The sequence below is a fragment of the Hipposideros armiger genome, unplaced genomic scaffold (assembly GCF_001890085.2).
Source record: "Hipposideros armiger isolate ML-2016 unplaced genomic scaffold, ASM189008v1 scaffold_425, whole genome shotgun sequence".
Classification (NCBI taxonomy): Eukaryota; Metazoa; Chordata; class Mammalia; order Chiroptera; family Hipposideridae; genus Hipposideros; species Hipposideros armiger.
The window spans coordinates 1,349,153-1,355,401 of NW_017731775.1; the positions used below are offsets into that span (position 1 = coordinate 1,349,153).

The 6,249-nt window shown below is 50.6% G+C and overlaps 1 protein-coding gene across 1 annotated transcript in view; it reads right to left on the reverse strand.

Moving 5' to 3' along the window:
- The window catches only part of LYN (LYN proto-oncogene, Src family tyrosine kinase), a 148,429-nt gene extending 146,632 nt beyond the window's left edge, over positions 1–1,797 (reverse strand). The window contains exon 1 of the mRNA XM_019664530.1: positions 1,510–1,797. The gene's annotated coding sequence lies outside the window, so the exon portion shown is untranslated. The remainder of the gene's footprint in view (positions 1–1,509) is intronic.
- Positions 1,798–6,249: the final 4,452 nt, after the last annotated feature.

The following is a 6,249-nucleotide window of genomic DNA, read 5'->3' on the forward strand; positions in this document are numbered from 1 at the left end:
CCTCTTGTGATCAAATTAAAGTTCTTCAAGCCTTAAGACATGTACCTCTACCTCCAAGTGAAAACCAGGGACTACCTGAATCCCACCCTTTGCCAGCAGAACTTACAGGAAGGATTTTGAGGACTTAAGAAGTACCTGTATTCTGTGGTGCCTACTCCCTGTGGCACTACTTTGGGTGTTGCCTGCCCACCTGAACCCTACAGCCAGCTGAGGGCAGCCAATAAATCACAAGTAGGTCAAACATCCTTATTGGCTAGTTCTTAGGGTAAGCCAGACTCGGGCCCTGCTGTGGGACAGCAAGCTTCTGGTATATTTATTGATATTAAGCAAATTTACTAGTAAGGACAGATGGCTAAATCAGACAGTCTTAGGTTTAAAATCATCAAACTGCAAAGAACCAGGAAGCCTTGTTTTTTTATGGACAGAATTATTTGCAATAAATAACAGCGCCATTTATTGAATACGTGCAATAAATGGCACAGGAGGTAGATAGGTTCTCCCACAGATGAGGAAACCCAAACACGGTATTTCAATCATACGCCCAGGTTCACACTCAGGTAGGAAACTGTAAGGCCTCCATTCCACTCGGGGTTTCCAAGATGGCAAAGAAATTGGGTGGGTTTGGGGTAACACACACACACACACACACACACAAATTGGAGACATGACCACAGGACCACCCCGACTGTACAGCATCTAGAAGACACCACGGTCGGCCAATATAACGCACGCAGGACAGTGGGAAGTGACGCTTGCACCCTTCCCCCAAGGCAAAGGAAGGGCAACCCCTGAATTCTTAAAATAACTCTCGCTTCCTCTAGTCTAGGGCCTAGGGGCATCAGACTGCTGCTCTGCAAGCCGAGAGGCGCCTGGCTCAGCGGGAGGGTGCGCACTAGCCTCCGCCCGCACCCCCTCGACGTCACGCTGCTGCCGGGGCTCCGGAGGAGGGCAACTGTCCGCGGGTCTGGGAGAGGGCCAGAGCCGAGCCCCACCCCTCGCCTCTGGGGACCCAGGGCCCCGCGGGAAGCCCAGATTGTGCAACCCGAGGAGTCCCCACCAGGGTCCTGGCCAGAATCCCTGCCGCGCCCACACTGCGTGGAGAGGGGCTTCCCCGTGACGCTCTGGGAGTGGCCGAGTGGGGGCAGCTTGCGGCCCTCGGGTCCTTGCCAGGGGGCCGCGAGGTGCGCCCGCCCGCGCGCCCGCCCCTCCCACCACGCCCCTGCGCGGCTCCCAGGAGACACCTGTTGAGCTGCCCGCCCCCGCGTCCTCGCCCCTCCTGGCCGGGTCGCCCACAGGCTGAAGGCGTCTGGGCGCCCTCACCGCCCAGCCGGGCGCCAGGACGGCCGGGAAGCGGCGCGTGTCCCCTGCTCCCGCGGTCCGCGCCGACCCCCCAGCCCCTCGTCCAGGGCCTGCCTCGCGCCCGAAACTCCGGCCGGCGGCACAGCGGCAGCCCCCGCCGGGTCTGCCCTGGCGCCCGCGCCCACCCCCGGGTTGGTGCCTGAGGCTCACCAGCTTGCGGTGAAAGTAGCGGGGCGAAGGGGTCGGCGGCGGCGGCGCTCCACGGTGACTTGAGTTCAGAGCCCGGGGCGCGACGGGGCGGCCCAGCGGGGCTCGCGTCGAGAGGGGCTGCGGGCTGGGAACCGAGGACCAGCGACGCGGGTTTGCGGGCTGGGGGCCAGGCCCGGAGTTGCGCGCACGCCCCGCCTGCGGCGAGCTGGAGGCTGCAGCGCGTCGGTCCCGGAGGCGCCACGGCCCGGAGCGAGCGGCGGGCGGCCGGGCGCGGCGGGAGAGGAACTGGCTGTAGCTGGGCTCCGCCGAGAGGTCCCAGCTACTTCCTGGTACTCGGATTTGCATACTGCGCCCTGGGGGCGGGGAAGTGACCGTTTGGACCCTGCCCAAGGTTTGGATCTTTCATGTGGCCCACGCGCAGATCTTTGAAGGCAAAGAAACCTGGTGTCCCCAGTGAGTGGAGCCGCCGTGGGCCCAACATTCTGCTGTAGGGACGACAGAAGGATCTTCCAGGGAGACTCTCTGGAGTCTTGGTATAGACGAAACATCTCGCGTCTCCTTTCTTTCTCTTCCAACCTAGTCCCCAAGGTGTTAGGAAGTGGGTGTGTCCCTGGCAACAAAAAGGGCATGCTCTGATCCTCCAACATTTGGAGTTCTTTTAGAGGGATGGTGAGATGTGTTGAGTCGGTTCTTCACTGAGTTCTTAATGAGTACAGTGTAAGCTCCTTAAGGGTGTACACGGGGGTGTTCAGAGTATTTGTGGGAGGTAGGTGACTCCGGAGTTAAATGGCCTGGCAATTACTCAGTTCCTCAAAACTTAGATCTCCTCCCGGGGAAAATGCATTCCTACCTCACAGGGTTACTGGGAGGATGGGCTCACACTGTGTCTAGCACACATTAATGGTTATTACTCTTTTATTCCTATTATCTCCACATCTTGGCATGTAACACTGTGTTTGACACATGGCAGGTGCCAAATACAGTGTTTGTTGAAAGAATGGCTGCATCTTCAAGTTCATGTTCCAAGTCAGTAAATGCCACTTACAAATCCAAGATATAATATTAGTCTCAGTCACCGTGGATGCGCACTTGTTCTAAGCAAGATTCGGCTCACTGGGATCCCAGCATTTGCACTACACTGTAGAATTTATGAGGAAATAAACAGCACCCTGTAGAAGATATGGTCTTTGTGTTAATAATAGCAAACATTTACATAGGGTCTCCTAGGTGCCAGATACAGCGCTAAGCATTTAAGACCAATTACCTTTTATTAACAATGTTCTTAAGAGGCGGGACCCACCTGAGGAGGCTACAGCCACAGTCCAGTTGGCGAGGTCAGCCACCTTGTAACAAAATCCCATAAATCAGTCATTTGTTACCAGTAAGAGAATAGAAATGTTTGCAAACTACTGCCTTAAATGAAAAAAAAGTAAAATAAAAAAGCAGGGTAGTTTATACCTATGATGTTCATTGATATGTAGTGGTTAATTTCCTGCTGAAGAGGAGGGAGAGGGTTGCATGTTGGAAGGTGTTGAATGTGTGAGTGAAATCTGTCACGGATCCTACGGAGTAATTCCATGCCTGAGGGCCCATTTCCTGGACTTTTCATCAGGATGACCTCTTCAGTATATTGGCCCTAAATTAAATATGTACTATTACCAATGAGTCCTTAAGATCCTGGCTAAAGGCATATGGCAATAAAGAATGGGACACAAAATATTTGGTGTTGTTTAGTCTATCTGGAATGACCTGTGGTTTTTGGTAAAATGTCTGCTGGAGTAAGGAACAAAGCATTGTCAGGCAGAGTCAGGCTTGCACTCATCTCCCACCATTTCTGAGTCTTCACAAAAGCATTCTAAGTTCATCACTTGATTCATCTAGAACTCTTACAGTGGGCAACATTCATTTTAAACCAGATACCAGGACCCTAGTATTTGCCATGCCCCCAGTTCTAATTCTAGGGGTGCCAAATCTGTCTTCTATTGTAGCTGCTCTGAAGGTATCTAGGACCGCATATACTTAGCTTTCATTTTGACATAATATCGGACTTAGAAAAAAGTTCCAAAAATAGCAGAGACACCAGATATCCTTCAGCCAGATTATCTAACTGTTAACATTTAACCACATTTGTGTTCTGTCTATCTATAAACTTGTTTGACAGTAACTTCCAGAAATGATACCCCTTTACTCCTAAATACTTCAGTGTATGTTTCCTAAAAACAGAGACATTCTCTTATCATGAAACTAACTTTCATACAACACTATTAATTAACCTACAGACCATATTCAAATATTAGCAATTGTTCCAAATACATACTTTATAGCAAAAGAAAGTTCCAGGTCATGCTTTGCATTTACTTCTAATGTTTCCTTAGTCTCCCCTTAATTTAGAAGAGTTCCTCAGTCTTTTTTGTGCTTCACAGTATTGACGTGTTTTTTTTTAAGTACAGATGAGTTATTTTGTAGAATTCCCTCAGCTGGGGTTTATGTGATATTTCCTCATAATTAGATTCAGGCTATGCATTTTTGGCAGGAGTGTCACTAAAGTGAAGTGCATTAAGACTATGGCAGCTTGAATGAAGGCAGAGGGGCAAGGGGTCATGTGGTGCCCAAGGCATCATGTTGGAAGGTGGTCTTTGGGGGAAGTAAGTCAGTGCACTCTGGAGGCAGGAGCTGGAGCCTGAGGGCGCTTCAGAAAGAGACACCTCCCTCACCAGGGCAAACTTGGCCTGTTGCTCTGGGAGTCCAGGGGTGACTCCTGCAGACACTGATCTTGAAAGTTGTCTGTATAGCTTAATTCCTTCTGGAAGATGCAGCACTACTAATCACCTCCAAGGGTGGGAAGACGCTATCAACCCCACTTTCAAAAACTGGGCAGGCGTCCTTCTCAAGTGGGCTAGGCTGCAGACACAGAGGCAGATGAGGTGTGGACCAGGGAATATTCAACTGCAGCTCTTCCACACTCTCATGGTATGTTTTTTTTACTCCATCTTTTTTTTTTAAGATTTTTATCGGGGAATTGGGAGAGAGGAACAGCGTTGGGGAGTCAGGGAAGGGGAACAGACAAGTTGCTGTCTTTTTGTTCTTTAGTCTAGTTGTGGAGGACTTTGCTTCACTGGCCCATGTTGGTATTATCATTGTGCTCTTCCCGGCTGAGGCAGATCAGTCACTGGACCCTGGACGGCTGCTCATAGAGGCTCTTGGCAGCTCACGCCAGCTGCCAGCCACTCATGCTGGCTGTTAGCCACACACGGTAGCTTATGGCAGCCCACTGCAGCCCATGCCATCACCAGCGACTCACGGCAGCCCAGCTCCCGGTCAAGCTGTTGTTCACCATCTTAGCTGTAGAGGGCGCAGCGTCACAGCCCTAATGAGGGATCCGAACCGGGGCCCTGCTGCTCAGAGCTGGCATCCCAAGCCAACTCTTAACCAACGCGCCACTTGGCCTGCCCTATTCCGTCTTCTTTTAAGCTGTCCTACTCCTCACCTTCCAGAAAGCAAAGGCCACCTGAGGTGTTCAGGTAGCACGTGGCTGTGAGTGTGTCCCGGAGAAGGGCTGGCCCAGTGGACAGGATTCTGGTCCTGGAGCTGTGGGTGGAGCCCTCTGGCCGGGCTCACCTGCTTCTTCCAGCTTAGGGCCTGGGGTCTGACCTTAGCAGAGGTTCTTCCCCTTCTTAGAGACAGGGCTGTCCCCTTTCTACCAATTCCCCCTCCATCTCTTCTCTATTGCACATGCCAGAGGCTCATTTCTGCTCTCACAGTGGGCTCCTCCAGTCCCCTGCCTGGAAACCTCACACAGGGCGCCACCACCCAGGACCTCCATGGCTAAAAGAGTTGCATGTACATATGTGTGTGTGTGGGTAAAGTGGTAAGGATTAAAAAAATCAAACCTCTGTTGCCAGCCAAAAGGAGTGGCTTTAGCACAAATGGTTATAGATACCAGGGAATTAATAAATAAAAAAGGAAAAGCATAAAAACCCTCAGGGTACAGAAAAATGTTACTAATTTTCATAAAATACTGTTTATGCACAAATTACCACAAAACAGAATTTCTCAAAATGTTTATCAAAAATTAATAGCTGTTACATGGAAAAAGTTTTCACGGTCAAATTGGTTTGGGGACTTTCAGTTGAAGCTAGTCTCAGAGGCTCCATGTAGCACAGTGATATCACCATGGATCTCCAGGAAGATACTAAAATGTCTGTGTGTCCAAACTCATGGGCCCCGGTGATGAGTGTGTAGAGAGATGCGCTTGGGACCAGCTATCAAAGAGAACACACAGCTGCTCATGTTACTGGAGACCTCCTGCTGCTGCACGATGCTAGCCAGGCATCATGGCAGAGGCTCCTGGGACTGTGCTGCTGCCTTGGCCACTTGGTCATAGACATGACAGCAAAATAGTTAAAATCATGAGCATGAAAGTGATGCACATAGATGTCTGCACTGCCTTCCCAGTATGAAAACAAACCCAGCTACTTTCCCAAAGCTTTATGTCACTGTGTTGACAGAATTGTCCATCATAACCTTTCAGGGTGAACAGTCAGAGGCCCTGTCAGTTCTGGCTAACGCCATCACCTCTCATTTGTCTACTGACTCTTTCGGTCAGCCCATGTTTTCATTCACCAAATACCTCCTATGGGCCAGAAACAAGAGGGCATGCTAAATTCAATTCCAAAACAGCACTTTGGTAACACTTGGAGGTGAAGACATAGTCAGATGAGGATGTTTATGTAAAGCTGA